Source organism: Bos javanicus, chromosome 8 (genome assembly GCF_032452875.1).
Source record: "Bos javanicus breed banteng chromosome 8, ARS-OSU_banteng_1.0, whole genome shotgun sequence".
NCBI classification, from domain to species: domain Eukaryota; kingdom Metazoa; phylum Chordata; class Mammalia; order Artiodactyla; family Bovidae; genus Bos; species Bos javanicus.
In genome coordinates, this window is record NC_083875.1 from 16,377,709 (window position 1) to 16,396,716 (window position 19,008).

Consider the following 19,008-nt stretch of genomic DNA (forward strand, 5'->3'; position numbering starts at 1 on the left):
TTTCCCACTTACCGTGCTTGTTGTTCAGAATTTTCTAGTATAAATTCTAATCAAACTTCCCCTTACTATATCTTTTGGGTCTTCATCTTGGAAATAATGAGCCACTGGCAGTCCTGAAGCAGCAGCTTCATGTTCTCATTAACGCCAGGGCTTAAGTCATAGAAAATCTCATGGGACTCAGCTCTGACACTCTTTATTTTGTTTTTTTATAGTGTGCTTGTTTTCTTAGTTGAACAAAAAAATCTAAGTAGCCTTTTAGCTGGTTTGGGGGACATTCTTATCTTTAGGCCTGTGCAGTCCTGCTAATGACTCTTAGCACTTTTAATATGAGCAGTATCTTGTTATTTTTTTAAATCAGTAACCCCATAAAACAAAAAAAAACTATTCAACTCTGAGTGGTCCTTATAGCTCCTAGCTTATTTGCTTAATAATTTGATTATATCCATATCATAAAATAAAATGAAGAATAAATTTTTAAGACAGCTGAATTGAATTTTAACTTTTTGTGCTCTATATTCTTTCTCCCTTCCGTCCTCCCCACCCTCTTCCTGCCCCTCCTCCTTTCCTTCCTCTCCTCATCCTCCTCCTCTTTCTCTCTCTCTCTTCCCTTCTCTCAATAGCAAAATGTATGTTTTTCATCTCCCTGGGTGTGCTTCACCATTAGTGGAATAACATTAATGGACCAGATGAAATCTGACATCCATTCCACTCTGGCATGCGATGACTCTGTTTCTAGTGGCCACTAGGAGCAGGGTAACAACCGTACCAGCATGCTCTTTTTCATGGTATCTTGGGCACCCTTACCGCGTGATCATTGGTGCTGTTTCTGTTTACAATGGCTTTAAAATATCATATACCTGTGCATGCACACACACACACACACACACACACACACACACACTTGCCTATCTGTCAAGTCAGTTTTGAAATAAGAAATCTACATTTTAAGCCTTCATCAAAATCTGAATGCTATATTTCAGAATCTCAATTAGCAAATATATTTAACCATTTAACACTGTTGAAGAAAGCCACATCAGGTTCAAGTCAAGTCATTCAGGAACTCCACTATCAACAGCAAAGTTCAAAATGAATACATCAATAATAAATTAATGGGAAAAAAAAGAAAAAAAAAGAAATGAATGGGATGCGTCTGATGTTTTCTTCCCAAAAGGAAAGCTGATATTAAAAATTACGTTGGCCTGTTTTTCTGAAAGATGGCCTTGGCTGAACTCTGTGTAAGTCCTTTGAGTGAGAACTTGGACAAGGAAATTATCTCATAGCAGAAGCACAGAAAATAAGTACAATCAGTAACTGCACACACATAAACTTTTCCTATTTGTTCTCAGAAAGTATTAATTTGAACACATGAACCATTATTTCTAGAAAAATTGCAACATGAAAAGAATTTTGTAAATAGGTACCCAGTGGGAGTTAAGATCATATGAGAGAGGGGCTGGTCATTGGAAATCTGTCTTGTGTTCCTCATATCATTCAGTAATGAGGAAGATATGACATTCAAGACAATGAAATTAATTTCTAATAATGTTTACAGAATCTTTTGGAGAAAATGTTAGAAATTCAGTCACCACCTAGGATGCAAATGTTCTAAATTCTTTATTTATGAGTTTCAGAGCAGGCATTCTTTTGTCACATACAGGGGCTATGGGCTGTGGAATGAAAGGCCATCTTCCTATTTGGATGGCTTTCAGAAAGTTGGAAAACATCTGTGAGCCCAAGTCCTCAGCTTCTATAATGAAGGCTTTTCCAAATCTTCCGATCTATATTCCAAGCAATAATAATGATGATACTCAATGTTTTGAGTGTTTCTGATTTGTTATACAGGAGCTGCGGGGTTCAGTCTCTGGGTTAGGAAGATCCCTTGGAGGAGGAAATGGCAACCCACTCCAGTATTCTTGCCTGGAAAATTCCATGGACAGAGGAGCCTGGCGGGCTATAGTCCATGGGGTCACAAAGAGTAGGACACAACTGAGCGACTGAGTACACACTCTAACAGTGTACAAAATGCTTGATAAAGTGATCTCACCATAGGTAAATATTAATAATATTTCCTTCCTTTACACATGAATAAACTAAAAATTAAAGAGGATAAATGATGTATCCAAAGTCTCCCCATGAGTTACTAACCAGACCTGATGAATGCAGGCTGTATAGTTCCAAAGAAAAATGCCTTACCAAAAGTCACTCAGCACTGCTTCCCTTATGTACCACAGAGCTGCTGAAAGAATTTTAAGCATGGTAGTGAAATAATCAGGTTACTTCTCTTTCATGTCTTTATCCCCTTTCTGCCCTACTTTTGTGTCTCCCACTACTCCATCCTGATTTATTTTGCCAAATAAATTATGTTATTTATTTTATTTATAAATAAAATTTTTATAATGTAGAGGACTGGCTGCCTCTACACTAAATCAAATGCACATTGATTTCCAAGTTGTTGTTTTGTTAGGATGCCTTGGCCAACTAAGAAGGCTTCTTTAGAGTGAATCGTGTGGTCTTCTTGCTTCTGCGGGGGGTTATGGCTGAAACTCAGACACACATTTATTTGTTGGATTGACCAAAAAGTTCACTCTGGTTTTTCCAGAAGAGCTTATGGAAAAACCCAAACAAACCTTTTGGACAACCCAGGAGTAAAAATTAAAAAGTAGTAGAATTAAAAAGTTATTTTTGGGGGCTCCAAAATCACTGCAGATGGTGACTGCAGCCATGAAATTAAAAGACACTTGCTCCTTGGAAGAAAAGCTGTGGTCAACCTAGACAGCTTATTAGAAAGCAAGACATTAGTTTGCTGACAAAAGTCCGTCTAGTCAAAGCTATGGTTTCTCCAGTAGTCATGTATGGATGTGAGAGTTGGAGTATAAAGGAAGCTGAGTGCCGAAGAATTGATGTTTTTGAACTGTGGTGTTGGAGAAGACTCTTGAGAGTCCCTTGGACTGCAAGGAGATCCAACCAGTCCATCCTAAAGGAAATCAGTCCTGAGTGTTCACTGGGAGGACTGATGCTGAAGCTGAAACTCCAAAACTTTAGCTACCTGATGTGAAGAACTGACTTATTTGAAAAGGCCCTGATGCTGGGGAAGATTGAGGAGGAGAAGGGGATGATAGAGGATGAGATGGTTGGATGGCATCACCAGCTCAATGGACATGAGTTTGAGCAAGCTCCTGAAGTTGGTGATGGACAGGGAAGCCTGGTGTGCTGCAGTCCATGGGGTTAAAGGGTTGGACATGACTGAGCAACTGAACTGAACTGAGTAGTAAACAATAATGTAAGGAAAAAGGCTAACAGTTAATTATAAAGACATGAAGCATCCTCTTAAAATAGCATGCTTCCTTTTCCTCTACTTCCTCTCTCCCAGCTTCCACCCTTCCCTCTAGCATATGTCATTTCACACTTTCACACTTGTTTGTTATCTGCTGCAAATTAGCAGGAACCCTTAAGAAAATTTGCAAGTATTGGCACCAAATCCAAATTTCATTTCTCAAGTTGTTTGTGGCCTTAGAAACCTCTCCTCTCTGATGAGTCCATCCCAGTATAGGGAACTGGGTGAGCTGCAGAACCTGAGTCCTACTCTTTAATTCTGTTAACCATCTGTCCCCAGATAGAGGCATTCATTAATGAGTAACCATAGCTTTTGAATAGCACCTTTATGCATGGTTGCTTCTCCTTTCTGCAACAACTTGCTGAGTTACAAGGAAATTGATTTTCTATATCATAAATGATTAGTTTTATAACCTGACTTTGGCTGTTACTCTTTTCTTTTTTTTTTTTAATATATTTGCCTCAATTTTTATTCCTTTTATCACTCCTCTTTATTTTTTCTTTCATTTTCCTTCTCTTCTGTCCTGTTCTTCCTTCTTTCTTTACTATTTTCCTAATCCTGATAGTTTATAAATAATTACTAACTGTTGTCTAAAAAATACCTGAAAGTAGAGGCTGTTTTATTTGATGGGAATGTTAGGACTTCAAACCCAGGAGGCAGCATCTCAGGTAGCCCTGAGAAACTGCTTTGAGGAGGCAGAGGATAGAGTCAGGATATACAGGAGTTTGTAACAAAGGGGAGCAAGCAGTGTGAACATCAGATTACCATTAATTAAGGAAAAACAGACATCTCAAGTTAAGGAATTCAGTGCTCTTCTATGTATGGGAAGATACAAGAGTCTGGGATTATTGAAGTCATTCCTTTCATATGCATCTCTGCTATCCAAGGCCAGCATCCTGGGTCTTTTTGATTTTTCACATTCTCTGAACTTCCTCAGAGCTCCTCAGCAATCGCTGGGGGTGGAGTGGCGGTGGCATCTGCTGGATCACAGGCTTTGTTTTCCCTTTTGAGGGCCCTCATTCCCATTTGGAGGCCCCAAGTCACTGATGGCTGTTACATCTTTGTTTATTGATATATCCCATTCCACAAAACAATCACAAATACATTTTAGAACATGTGTGTGTGTGTTTGTATGTATGTACACGTGTATATATACATCCCTAGAAATAAACAAACAAAACAAAACAAGGTAAGAGGTACCATATCCTCTTGTAATACTTAGCCCCTGTAACCAGAGATTAATTGAGTAACCTGGCAACCCACTCCAGTGTTCTTGCCTGGAGAATCCCAGGGACGGGGGAGCCTGGTGGGCTGCCGTGACTGGGGTCGCACAGAATCGGACATGACTGAAGTGACTTAGCAGCAGCACTCAATGCAGAGATGAAGAGATTAGATAAGGGTTTTGCTAGTGGCGATTCTGATTGTTTGGATTATAGAGTCATCATGAACTCTAAAAGACAAGTTTCAATAGGACAATGCAGTTGGAGATTCATTATTCTGACCAGTCTGGTATCTTTCCTCAAGATTGATGTTCTTGGGAAGAAAGGATTAAAATGGCTCCTTCTCAATTCCTTTTCATGTGAAAGCATGTTTATCCTGGTTGACTATTTAATTCAGACCTTAAAGAATAAATAGGACATTAAAAGAAGAACAGTTTGCTTAGGATATGTTGCATATAGCCTCCTGTTTTTTGAGAAATCCTAAAGCAAATTTTCTAAAGTATAAAGAGAGTAAGAATCTGAGTGAAGTTAGATTAGAGAGTGTTGTTTTCACCTGTAGTTTTAATTGATTTGAAAAATATGGTTTTATTGTTCAAGAGGCAAGAAGATAAAGAATGTATGCAAAGAATAGCAAGCTAATATACCTGGCTAGTAATAATCATAGATTAAGTACAGTTGGCAATCGTGGAAGGCAAAGTTGGACAGGTAGCTAGCAGAAGTCTAATTTACATATGAGAAATCTTGAATGTAAATCAAAACTGATGGGCAATCATGGTACATCATTGAAATTTTGGAAACAAAGAGATAAAAAAGATAAGGATTTTAATGCATTGCTACTGCAGGAGGAAGTAGAGCTACAGAGATTAATTAGAAAGCTCTTGGCGTATTAGAAATTAAAGTACCACAGTGCCTTGCCAATAGCTGTCACTTAATAGATTCTTTTAGGTTAAATGAGTAAAGGAATGAACTAGCCTTTAATCTCCACATTGTTGGTGAAAAATGAAATGGAAGGAAGAGAGATCATATAACCAAATGAGGGAGAAACCAAATGAGGGAGATTTAAATATTGATAGAGAAGGAGGTCTGAAATAGCCTAGAATTCAATGGCTGAAAACTTAATAGAAAGAAATAGCTTGTATTCCAAAAAAATTGTCTCTAAAGCTGTTTTCCATGGATAATTAAAACAAGTACAATTGCTTTGCCAACAAAGGTCTGTCTAGTCAAGGCTATGGTTTTTCCAGTAGTCATGTATGGATGTGAGAGTTGGACTATAAAGAAAGCTGAGCACCAAAGAATTGATGGTTTTGAACTGTGGTGTTGAAGAAGATTCTTGAGAGTCCCTTGTCCTGCAAGGAGATCCAACCAGTGCATTCTGAAGGAGATCAGCCCTGGGATTTCTTTGGAAGGAATGATGCTAAAGCTGAAACTCCAGTACTTTGGCCACCTCATGTGAAGAGCTGACTCATTGGAAAAGACTCTGATGCTGGGAGGGACTGGGGGCAGGAGGAGAAGGGGACGACAGAGGATGAGATGGCTGGATGGCATCACTGACTCGATGGATGTGAATCTGAATGAACTCCGGGAGTTGGTGATGGACAGGGAGGCCTGGCGTGCTGTGATTCATGGGGTCGCAAATAGTCGGACATGACTGAGTAACTGAATTGAACTGAACTGAACCATGATGCAGTAATTGTACTTTATTTTACCCTCTTGAATGAAAGAGTTTGTGTTTCTACTGTCATCAATTCTGTAAAGCTAATTGTAATAGTTGTTGTTTGTTATTCAGTGGCTAAACTGTGTCTGACTCTTTGCAACCCCATGGACAGCAGCATACCAGGCTTCCCTGTCCTTCACCATCTCCTGAAGTTTGCTCAAACTCCTGTCCATGAATCGAAGATGCCATCCAACCATCTCATCCTTGGTTGTCACCTTCTTCTCCCTTTAGTCTTCCCCAGCATCAGGGTTTTTCCCAATGAGTCAGCTCTTCGCATCAGGTGCCAAAGTACTGGAACTTCAGCGTCAGCATCAGTCCTTCCAATGAATATTTAGTGTTGATTTCCTTTATTGACTGCTTTGATCTCTTTGCAGTCCAAGGGACTCTGATAGATATAAAATTAATAGATTTTCAATTAAGAATTGAGGAAAGTCTGTTCAACGAAGAAGCTGGTGAGCATGGTACTAGAAATACCGAGTTAAACAGAGGTGGAGGTGATAGCTCTGAATTCCCCAGGGGAAAAAAAAAGAAAAAGAATGGAGACTCAGCTTTAGAGTTAAATACAATAGGTATTTCAAAAGAATAGCTCTTTTTGAAGAATCTGATTGTATTTCAATTAAGGAGACACCTACTTATATAGCAATGTTGAATAATAATGCAGTGTTTCAAAAGCCCGAGGGAGAATAAAAATAAAATAGTTTAAATTAAATTGCAAGTTACTTTAATATACATTGATGTTCTTACAAAGGTTTAAGCCCGTATGATATTAAAGTATCAACAAACTTAACCAAGAGCTTCTGTATTAACCAAGTTCTTAATTAACTAAGTTCTTATTCTTAACCAAGTTTCCTAGGCAGGGATTTGTTTCGAAGAACCTTTTTATGCCTCCTGAAGAGAAAGGCACATTCCTCCTGGTTGAGTTAATCTCTTAATCTAATTGAAAATTCAATCTCCTCTGACCTGCTCCATATGAAATTCCTCAGTTCAAGGGTTCCTATGCCGAATTGAAAGGTGTGGGCCTCCTGGAATTTTGCAGTGAAAACTAGGGCAGCTCCATTTCTTGTATTAACAGTTATGCTCCTGCATACCTTTCAACAGCTATAACTTCCTCCTCCAGAGGTCACTGAAAGTCACTGTGGATGAAATGATTCAGCCTTGTCATATTTACAGTGGCAAAATGTCAATACACAAAGTGAGATGATGATAAACAGCTGATTGTCAAAGTTTAGCCTGAATGCAGGCACTCAAATGAAACAAAATCCTCTGGATTATTTCAAAAGAATTAGGTCCTTTCTAATTATGCATCCCAAGATGGCAACATTTAGCTTCTCAAGCCAAGTTTGAAATAACTCAACATGGTAGTATCATTTGTTCTTATACTTAATATCTTTTATTTTTTCCTTTAAATGTAGTTTCATTCATTTCATTGTGACTGACAACTGTAAAATAATCTTTTGTAGGAATTTGTTCTTAACACTTTGAATAATCTTTTCAGTAACACAATTTAGAGGAAATATCAATAAAATCTGCAATATTCCTGCATGCTCAGTCATGTCCAACTCTTTGTGACCCTTTTGGACTGTAGCCAGCCAGGCTTCTCTGTCCATGGGAGTTTTCAAGACATAAATACTGGAGTGGGTTGCCGTTTCCAACTCCAGGGGATCCTTCCAACCCAGAGATCAAACCTGCATCTTCTGTATTAGCAGGCAGATTCTTTACCCCTGAGCCTCTGGAGAATCCCCTATGATATTCTTAGTTTCAAAATATTTGAAATAGAGTACATATTAGGCTTAATATATTTTTAAAAAATAAAAAATTTGTTAGTAAGTGAGCTGATTTGTCCTTTAAATTCCTATCACAAATCGTTTGGAGAATATATGTATTCCTTTGTGATACAAAAGAGCAATGTATTATTTGCTTAATATAAAAAATTAAAACGAACATTCAAGCAATGAAAGAAAGTTCGGTTATTATTGTGGTCTGAACAAAAAAAGAAAAATATGATGCAAGAATCTATACTGAGTAATATAAAGAGTAGTATGAGCACTTTTTTAAGAAATGTAGTGGGCATAATTATGACCGTTAACCAGAAAGAAAAAAATATTCCTTCATGAGTATTGCCCATATTCACTTTTTCTTTAACGGGGAAAGATGTTGGCCCATTGGATCAGCTTCTGCACTCTCCTTTATCCATCTGTATCTATATCTCTCTATCCATCCAAATCTAGGTAAAAGAATTATCAGATAAATGGAGAAAGCAGGAAGTGTAAATTAATCTCTGCATACAAAGCTAGGGGAAGAAAAGAGCTCATGCCCAGAAAAATATTCAATTTAATTTATAAAGTCTTACCTTCACACTCTGTGTGTAAATCACTGTGCCAAGTGCTTAGAGGGTGTAAAATTGAGTAATGCCCAGTCCCTCATCTCCAACAGGCTCACAGTTTTATAGGCAGGAATCTCATCACTATTATGCAAACTCTGCTACTTGCCAAAATAGATTAACATACAAGCATATTGCTTTGGGATTTCAGGAGAATTCTAAGGTCACTCTTTTTTCTCTTTATAAAGCAGTGGCGGTTTTGGAATAATTCCTCAAAATTTTTGCCATATCATTTTTGTTTAAAGATAAAGTAGGGCTTCAGTTTGTTTTGAAGAGTTTAAATAATGGCGTTTTAGGCTTCCCACATAGCTCAGTAGTAAAGAATCTACCTGCAATGCAGGAGACACGGGTTTGGTTCATGGGTTAGGAAGACGCCCTGGAAAAGGAAATGACAACCCACTCCAGTATTCTTGCCTGGAGAATTCTATGGACAGAGGAGCCTGGCAGGCTATAGTCCATGGGGTTGCAAGAGTCTGACATGACTGAGTGACTAAACCACAACAACATTTTAAGCCAAACCAAGACCATCATTATTACTGTATCAGTCAGAATCCTGGTAGGACAAGAGGTACTATCCCTCTTTTCACATATTTTATAACTTTTTTTTTTCAATAAACAGTAGGGGGAGAAAGAATTAAAAATAATAGAATTTTGTCATGGTTTTATAATGCTGCTGTCAGTTTTTATTTTTCTTTGGTTGTATGGTAATCAGTTCAGTTCAGTTGCTCAGTCACGTCCAACTCCTTGTGACCCCATGAGCTGCAGCATGCTGGGCCTCCCTGTCCTTCACCAGCTCCTGCAGTTTACCCAAACTCATGTCCATTGAGTCAGTGATGCCGTCCAACCATCTCATCCTCTGTTGTCCCCTTCTCCTGCCCTCAATCTTTCCCAGCATCAGGGCTTTTTCAAATGAGTCAGCTCTTCACATCAGGTGGCCAAAGTTTTGGAGTTTCAACTTCAACATCAGTCCTTCCAGTGAACACCCAGGACTGATCTCCTTTAGGATGGACTGGTTGGACCTCCTTGCAGTCCAAGGGACTCTCCAGAGTCTTCTCCAACACCACAGTTCAAAAGCATCAATTCTTTGGTGCTCAGGTTTCTTTATAGTCCAACTCTCACATCCATACATGACCACAGGAAAAACCATAGCCTTTAGACAGACCTTTGTTGGCAAAGTAATGTCTCTGCTTTTTAATATGCAGTCTAGGTTGGTCATAAATTTCCTTCCAAGGAGTAAGCATCTTTTAATTTCATGGCTACAGTCACCATCTGCAGTGATTTTGGAGCCGAAAAAGATAAAGTCTGCCACTGTTTCTACTGTTTCCCCATCTATTTGCCATGAAGCAATGAGACCACATGCCATGATCTGTTTTCTGAATGTTGAGTTTTAAGCCAACATTTTGACTCTCCTTTTTCACCTTCATCAAGAGGCTCTTTAGTTCTTCTTCACTTTCTGCCATAAGGGTTGTGTTATCTACATATCCGAGGTTATTGATATTTCTGCTGGCAATCTTGATTCCAGCTTGTGCTTCATCCAGTCCAGCGTTTCTCATGATGTACTCTGCATATAAGTTAAATAAGCAGGGTGACAATATACAGCCTTGATGTACTCCTTTTTCTGTTTGGAACCATTTCCAGTTCTAACTGTTGTTTCCTGACCTGCATACAGATTTCTCAAGAGGCAGGTCAGGTGGTCTGGTATTCCCATCTCTTTCAGTATTTTCCAGTTTTTTGTGATCCACGCAGTCAAAGGCTTTAGCACATTCAATGAAGCAGAAATAGATGTTTTTCTGGAAGGTGCTCGTAAAATGAGAAAATAGACAAGGTGGCGTGACACTGACTCCATCCATGTGGGTGGGATTTTAGAATTACTTATGCCTGGTAGCTCTGATGGTAAAGAATCTGCCTGCAATGCAGGAGACCCAAGTTCAATCCTTGGGTCCAGAAGATCCCCTGGAGAAAGAAATGGCTACCTATTCCAGTATTCTTGCCCGGGGAATCCCATAGACAGAAGAGCCTGACAGGTTACAGTTCATAGGGTTACAAAGAGTTGGACATGACTGAGCTACTAACCGACTATGCTCTAGTGAGGCCTTTGATACCTTAATTGCACAAAAACTTGTCTTCCCCTTCAAACCTCACTATATTTTTTCTTAGTTCAAAGAACACTTTACAGTCTTACATTTGTCACTACAGTCCCTTTACATGCAGAATTATTAACACAATAGCCCAATAGAATATTTTATCTTTTCATGTCTAAACAATGTGTACATTTTTGTTCATAAACACATTTCTGTGTATTTATTTTATTGGTAAGAGCAGTCACATTGATTCAATATCAGTGAAAGAAATAGAAAGGAAAAAATTATTTCAGGAGATCTCATCTGACCTTTCTAGAACATTAAATAATATATCTTTTATATTGTTTGCAGTTCTGCCTAAAATTTAATTACTATCATAGTTTGGCCTGATTTCTTTTTCAGAATGTTCCCTTTATCTAATTCAGAATTCAGATTGTTCTTTTACCTTTCATCTTCTGTTCATGTTTTCCTGCACCCCCACAAAGTTTTAAGTTCTAGAAAGCCTATTTCAGTGTCATTAGTTACCTTCTTCTCTCAATTATTTCTTTTTTTCCCAATAGAAGTAAAGGATGTTGTTGTTAACTCTTTGTTCTGGATTTAAGCTATCAAAGCACGATGCATAGAGGAATATTATTAACAAAAGCTCCCAATGCATGCTGTTTTACAAGGTGCTTTTAAATCCCTTAGTCACATTATTTTTAAATACCTTTTATTGAGGTAACATTGGTGTATAGTATTATATCGGTTTTAACTGTATAATATTATATTTCTACATCTGTATTCACTGCACTATACTCACCATCAAAAAGTTTGTTTCCATCAGTCACCATGTAATTGGCCTCTTTACTCATTTTGCTCTCCCCCACCCCTCTTCTCTCTGGTAACCACTGCTCTGGCCATTTGTGACAACAAGCCTTGAGGATATGATACTAAGTGAGGCTGAGAAAGTCACATATGATTTCATTTATGTGTGGAATATAAAAAAAATGAATAAACAAAATAAATGGACAAACTAAACAAGCATGTAAATACAAAGACCAGAGTGGCCATTCATAATTATTCAAAAACCCATTGTTTAAACCAGCAATGTACTGGCAATGTCTTACAACCAACTCGTTTGGGTGGGAGGAGCCCTGGTTTATGATTTTTGCTAGTTCCATGATACAAGCACACCCATCATGCTTAATTTCAGACTTCTAATGTAACATCACTGAACACTGACCTGGGAGGAGGTATTCATGATTGGCTCCACAAGCCCGTATGAGTCAGATTCTGCACACCACTGGCACTGAAATTCAGGAAAATTCATGAGTTTTATAAGCTCTCACAGATGATGGCTCAGAGGTTAAAGTGTCTGCCTCCAATGTGGGAGACCCGGGTTCAATCCCTAGATCGGGAAGATCCCCTGGAGAAAGAAATGGTGAACCACTCCAGTATTCTTGTCTGGAGAATCGCATGGACGGAGAAACCTGGTAGGCTACAGTCCATGGGGTCACAAAGAGTCGGACATGACTGAGCGACTTCACCTTCACCTTCACAAATGATAAATGGCAGATCTGACCTTTGGATCCATGTCTTCTGACTCCAGATAAATTCTCTTCCTCAAAATAGAGTGCCATGCAAAGATATGATTGTATCTTAGGTTGGTCTTTCTGCTGCCAGAGGGTTAAAATAAAGCCAGTCTGTTTTAGCTTCCTCCATGGCATTCTGAAGTCTAGCTGTTGTGTCCACGTGGATGGACCTGCCACCGCTACTCACTTCCAACAGAATAAGGCTGCATAATTAAACAAACAGCTTTTTGTTGAGCCATAGACCATTTATTTCCATTTTATAAACTAAATTCTAGTCCAGGAATGGTATTGGCTAATTATTACCTATAATAATGACTCTTCAATAAATACTATTAATATGTTCATTAGATAGTATTTTTAAAACATTCCCACAGCAAATATATCTAAAGAAGTCTTTTAGCATTCTGGAAACAGAGTGAATCTTAAGTGCCTTTACGTCAAATTCCATAATTCAATGTACTAATTAGCATAATTCCCTACTCTGCCTCACTGGAAATTCTTCTAATGTTCCAGGTCAGTTCTAATCACAAAGCTTTCCTGCCCGTCACAGGAAACACTAAACCTTTGGTATCATATAGTCTATATCGGGATGGAAATGATATCACTTTTGGTTTAAATGTACATTTCAGACACGTTATTTTCTGGTCATTGGTATCTTTCTTCTTTAATAAGGTTTTCAAATTATATTTTACCCCATATTTCTATTTGTAATTGTTCTCAGCAGTTATGGGAATTGTTCTTTTATTGATTGCATTGTATTTCATTTCCCTTGGAGAAGGAAAGGGCAACCCACCCCAGTATTCTTGGCTGGAAAATTCCATAGACAGAGGAGCCTAGCGGGCTATAGTCCATGGGGTCACAAAGAGTCGGACACGACTGAGCGACTAACACACACACACACGTTTCATAATGAAAGTCTGTAAGTCAGCCATAACTTATTTAACCAGTTTACAACTGTCAATATTTATATTCTTTCCAGTTTTTCACTTTCACAGTTAATGCTGTGATAAAAAATGTGCACATTTATTTTATTATATCTCCAGGATAAATTCCTAGAATTTTACTTGGGTCAAATGTTGTATAAACATCTAAGACTGTTGCTTTATATTGCACAAGTTTCCAACTTATGTGTCCACTTTCTTGGGCTCCTCATCTTTGAAGAAGAATATATATGTAGTCACTGTTTTGGGTCCAGTCTTGCAGAACTTCACTTTGACAGAGATTCTTCTTGGGGAGCATATCTAAATGACCTAATCCTGTTGACAATGAAGGAGGTGAGAAAAGATGCTACCAAACTCTCCAGAGTTCAGGCAAATGCCTTTGAACAATAAATCCCATTTCCTGTCCAAGAATAGAAATATCTCTATGATTGCTGCTTTGAATGCTGGACCATGACTGAAAGAGCCGAGATGAAATTAGAATTTTGAATTTTGTGTTTTAGGGAAATTGAATGTGAGATAGGAGTTTTACAAGTAATAGCACCATGATCTGATCATCAGAACATTGGAAGTGACAGTTCTTGAGATATTTAACTTAATCAATCTCCTAAATACCATTTGCATGCCTTCTTCAAGAAAGAAATTTCCTAAATGAATAAAAATATAAAGAAAACCCAGGTTATAGAAGCAGAGGATTATGCAAGGTACATAGCCTCTCCTTAGGCCTTCTCTCTATGTCTGGTCCTCACTCACCTTCTTACCTGTTCTAATAAACTGACAGTGTAGATTTCTGCTGCTCAGCTTGCTCTGTGGTTTTATAATAGTCTATTGGCTCTATTTGCATATTGAAAAGACTTCACTTTCTTTCTACCTTTATAGCTTAGCTCTTTTCTGAATAGATTTTAATCCCTATTAGCAAATTACCTTACTTTTCCTTTTAGCCAAACTATACCTGAGTCAGTTCTTACTCCCAATTATCTAAGCCAATTTCTAGAAAAAAGAACCAAAGCAAGGAAATGACTACAGATTTATTCATAATGAAATTAAGAAAAGGATTTCTGTTAAACTTGTACTAGAAAGTAAAATGAATGGATTTGGATATTAAAGTGCCATTAGCACTTGACAACTGATAAAATCAACCCTTTTATTAAACACCTTCTAAATCCAAGTACTAGTGAGCTAGATAACTCAGTCCCTGGAATTATCACCTGTCCCTAATATGCTATAGATTCAGTAGCCTGACCTCCGCTGGTCTTACCCGACTGTCACTCAGCACTGCCTCCCTTTATAGACCACAGAGCTGTTGAAAGAATTTTAAGTAAGGTAGTAAAATAATCCGAGCGCTACTCTTTCCTGTCTTCCTCCTCCTTTTCCCCTACTACTACGTTTCCCACTACTCCATCATGATTTATTTTTCCCAGTTGAGGAGTGGCTGTCTGTACATTATTTCAAATATATGTGTGTATATGTATACACACACACACACACACACACACATCCAGGAGCAGGCTAGACTGGAAGAATACTTGCAAAATCAGTTTGGAAGGATGGTAAATCATTCTGTTTCCACCAACTATAAAGTAAACCCAAACTGTTTTCCTCTCTGATGTCATCTCCTACTCCTGTAGTCTCTGCTTGCTGATCTCTGGAAAGCTGGCCAGCTTACTAGTTCTCTACCACTCAAGCATATTTTTCATCTCAGAGCCTCTGCACTTGCTGATCTGTCTGCTTGAAGCATTGTTCTCCCATAAAGTTACATGGATGGCCCTTTAATTTAGTCAGGACTATTCAAATGTCACTTTTTAATGTAGTCAACTCCAAATGTATCATATAAAATATTAAGTAAGAGAATAACGTATCCTGACCAGACTCTCTAGAATAGTTTACTCCTCTCTCTCTTTCCTTCCTTGGATTTACTTTGCACATTATTCGTGGCACTTATAACTCAGACATTTGCCATAAGATTAAATGAGTCAATTCGTGCAAACTGCTTAGAGTGGCACTTGGCCTGCAGTAATTTCTATGTGTCTTTTGAATAATCTACCACATTTTGCAGAGAGGAAATGGGGAGTCAGAAGTGAAGTGCCGTATACCTAGTTGGAAGGGATCCTCAGTTTTCTGTTATATTATCAAGGGCTCAGTGTGAATGGTGGTGGTGAACTGACCCTTTCCTGTCTCCTGTTGCCCAATGAACATTTTAAGTTTTTAGTATGTTTTTTAACTGAGACAAACTGATAGGAATGTGATATAGGGCACATTTCCAGCTTTACCAAATGAATCTAAATATCAAAGACCAAAGAGCCAAATTTAAGATCTAATATTAATTTTTTATGTGCCAAGAGGGAATGTTTGCTGGAATTCCTACAACCACTACTAACCAAACTTAATAAGTGCTTTTCAGAATTTTCCATAAAAATATCCTCAATGCCAGAGCCATGAACTTGGCCAACAGAGGTTTGGGCAACAAACTAAATGGATCATCTGCAATCAAAAGACTTAACTGAATGCTAATATTTTATCTCAAGAAGTTATACAGTCAGCTTTTTGCATTCAACCTTACCTTGTATCTATATGATTTTTTTTGCATGGAAAAATTTAATTGAATTGAGTTCATTATAACAGCTATTTTTTTTTTTCTGCAGCCTGGTTTACTATAACAATAAATTTGTATCAGAAGTAGAGTGTGCCATAATATGTGTCAATTTATTTTTTTATATAAATAATACTTTGATTTACCTACCCCTGAACTGGAGCCATGTACCAGTTTTGTCCATTGGCTTGGTATGAATCCTGCCATACTGATGTACACAAAGCGGGCCAGGCTTCCCACTCTGAGCAGTATGAACCTAAATATCGTTTCACTTCTGTTATTGTAGAAGTGGCTTTACTTCTGTGTGTTTGGCTTTTGCTTCAATATCACAGTTGAAATGCCTTTGAAATATACTTTATACAATATCCACATTCTTGGCAATGAACACCTGTTCTTTCTTGTAAACATCTAATATGTTGGCATTGAAAAAGAGAATGCCAATTTGAAGTAATATCACAATTAAGAAAGTGATATTTTCCAACATACCTCACCTTGAATTTCTTGAATGAAGTTGGTTATTGATAAATTATTTACATAGTTTTCTTGTATCACCTGTACTTCTTGTAAGCACATAACTGACCAAGGTTAATTAGTGATTATCGCGCTTACTTTAGGGAGTAGAATGAAGGGCTTTCATCTGTTGGTTTCAAGTGTGGACAGTTACCGGTTGTGATGATGACATGGGACTGACTGACGAGCAGGACCTTTATGAAGGACAGGTTAATATTGTTTCCTGTGTCAATGATTCTATGTGTTTTAATAAAATAAGGAAGTCTTTCTCTTCCCAAGTGCCAAGATAGGTAATTGTTTGAGCTCTGAGAATTTAATAAATGAGATAGCAATAGCCTCATGCCAAACAGGAGTTAAATACAAAAAGATAAGGTGAATTTAGTTCTTCTATCTTATGATGAAATTAATACATTCTCTACCTGTGTTCATTTTACTAAAGGCAATGACAAGGGGTTTAGGCTGAGAATTCTATTGTTAATTCTGTTCTTTCTCTTAGCTGTGCTGTGCTCATTTGGAAAATGAAATGGATTATTTCCTTCACAGAGGATTTTCTTTCTTAATAAGAATCTATGTGTATTGTATTGGATAATAAAAAAGAGCTCCAGGTACAGCTCAAGACTAATAATATTTTTTTTTCTTACTTAGTACCTCTACCTACCTCCATAAATCTTCAGAGAGTTTTAGAAAACAAAAGATATCAAGGGAGAAAAGATAATAACAGTTACTTTGTATCTCCCTACTTTCTTAACTAAAGAAACGTCTCTTTTCAAAAAAGCTATGATTTAGGTAAGATTATATATTCTGTAGGAAGAAAGGAAGGAAATAGTAAAATTAGGGAGGAAGTGATGGAAGAAGGCAGAAAGAGGTGGAGAAGAGAGAGGAAAACATTGGTGGGGGGCAGTGGGGGAAAAAGGGGAGGGTGGGCATTCTTCACTGTGATATGATTCTGTTTTGGTGGTGGAGGAATCAATTGCTATTTGATTTGTAAGCAAAACCACATTTCATATCCCTGACAGCATTCAGAATTAGAGAATATTGCAGTGAATTCCTCAAAGGGAAAGTTCATCGATTCTGTGCAGAATGAAACACTCCAGGAGATTTTTGGATTTATCAGGATGGCTTTGATACTCATCCATTAATTCTAGGGCTACTGGCTGGGTGCCCTCACTTTTGTGAATCAATTGATAGACTTGCCTTGGTCCCCCCAAGCAGAGCGTCCAGTACAAAGGGAATGTATTCAGGAGTTAATCCTAAGAATCTTTGGTGGGGAGTGAGACAAGGAGTAAAAAGGAGCCAGTAAAGGATGTGACCTCAATCAACTTAGCCCTCCTGTAGTGTTAGTCACTCAGTCATGTCCGATTCTCTGTGACCCCATGGACTGCAGCCCACCAGGTTCCTCTGTCCATGAGATTTTCCAGTCAAGAATACTGGAGTGGGTAGCCATTGCCTTCTCCAGGGGTTCCAGACCCAGGGAATGAACCCGAGCGTCCTTTGGTAAAGAAGGCTCAGATGGTAAAGAATCTAAAGGCAGATTCTTTACCATCTGAGCCACCAGGGAAGCCCAGCTCTCCTGTAACTGGAACCTAATTCGATGAGCTGAACTCTGGCAGCCAGCATAGGAAGATTTTTTTTCTCAGAGTTTACACCTAAGGAGCAAAGAATATACATTTACCAACTCCTGTTAGTCATTATCCTATGGTTGCTTGAAAGAAGGATTTTAGTGTGAATTCTCTGGTATCTCTGGCCTTCCTGCTACCCTGGGGCCCTGCAATCTCTATATAAAGCCATTGAGGGATGGAAGCTGCTAGAAGATGGAAGTCACGCTGTTGTGTTCTACATGGTAAGGCTCTATGTTAGCATCTGACAGTCGATCTTGCTTTGCATTTCACTCTATAGCTATTTATTAACATCTGTCTTTTGTTACCAACCACCACCCACTCCTGTCTTCCTGATAAATGGTCTTGCCTTGTATTTCATTCTATTGATGTTAGTATGATCACCACATCTTCTACCTTAAGGATGAAATTTGAAGGTTTCATTGATTTGGCAGTCAGCAAAACATCAGGTTTGAGTCAGAAGGTGTAGGCTCCAGTCTTAGCTGATCAGCTTCAGTTCCCATGTCTATGAAAAGAGAATGATGTCATTTGCAAGCTGGACTCCCAGGGTACTGTAAGGACATGATGAGCTAACAGAAAGTGTGCTCTACCAGATGCTGGTAAACATCAGTTTTCTTCTCGCATGTTCTAGGATGTGAGCTGTGTGTTTGGCTGTGTGTGAGGGCAGTGTTCATGCTTCGTTCACTATGTTCCCAGTGCCTGGAAAAGTACGTAGTAGATGGTGCAGTGCAGCTATTAGAAATACTCATTTAAAGAAGGTAAACACTGGAGTAGATTGTCTTGAATTCAAATGTAAAGTCATCTATTTGCTGGCTGCTCGATTTCAGGCAAATTTTTATCTAAGAGACTTTTTTTTTTTTTTCTGAAACTCACCACTCAGATAGCTTTCTCACAAGGTTGTCTTAATTAAGATTGGCTCTAATGATAGATTCTCCCTCAATAAGATTCACAAATTCACCCTTGGGGTGAGTATACCCTCCAGCTAGAGCTGAAAAAAAAAAAAAAAAAAACCCATAACTTGTTAAACAACTCATTTAAATTCTAATAGTCAGAT

General features: G+C 38.2%; 1 protein-coding gene across 11 annotated transcripts in view; it reads left to right on the top strand.

Annotated features, from left to right (window-relative positions):
- Positions 1-19,008, top strand: part of LINGO2 (leucine rich repeat and Ig domain containing 2) — a 1,446,924-nt gene that overhangs the window by 932,089 nt on the left and 495,827 nt on the right. The gene's annotated exons all lie outside the window — the stretch shown is intronic.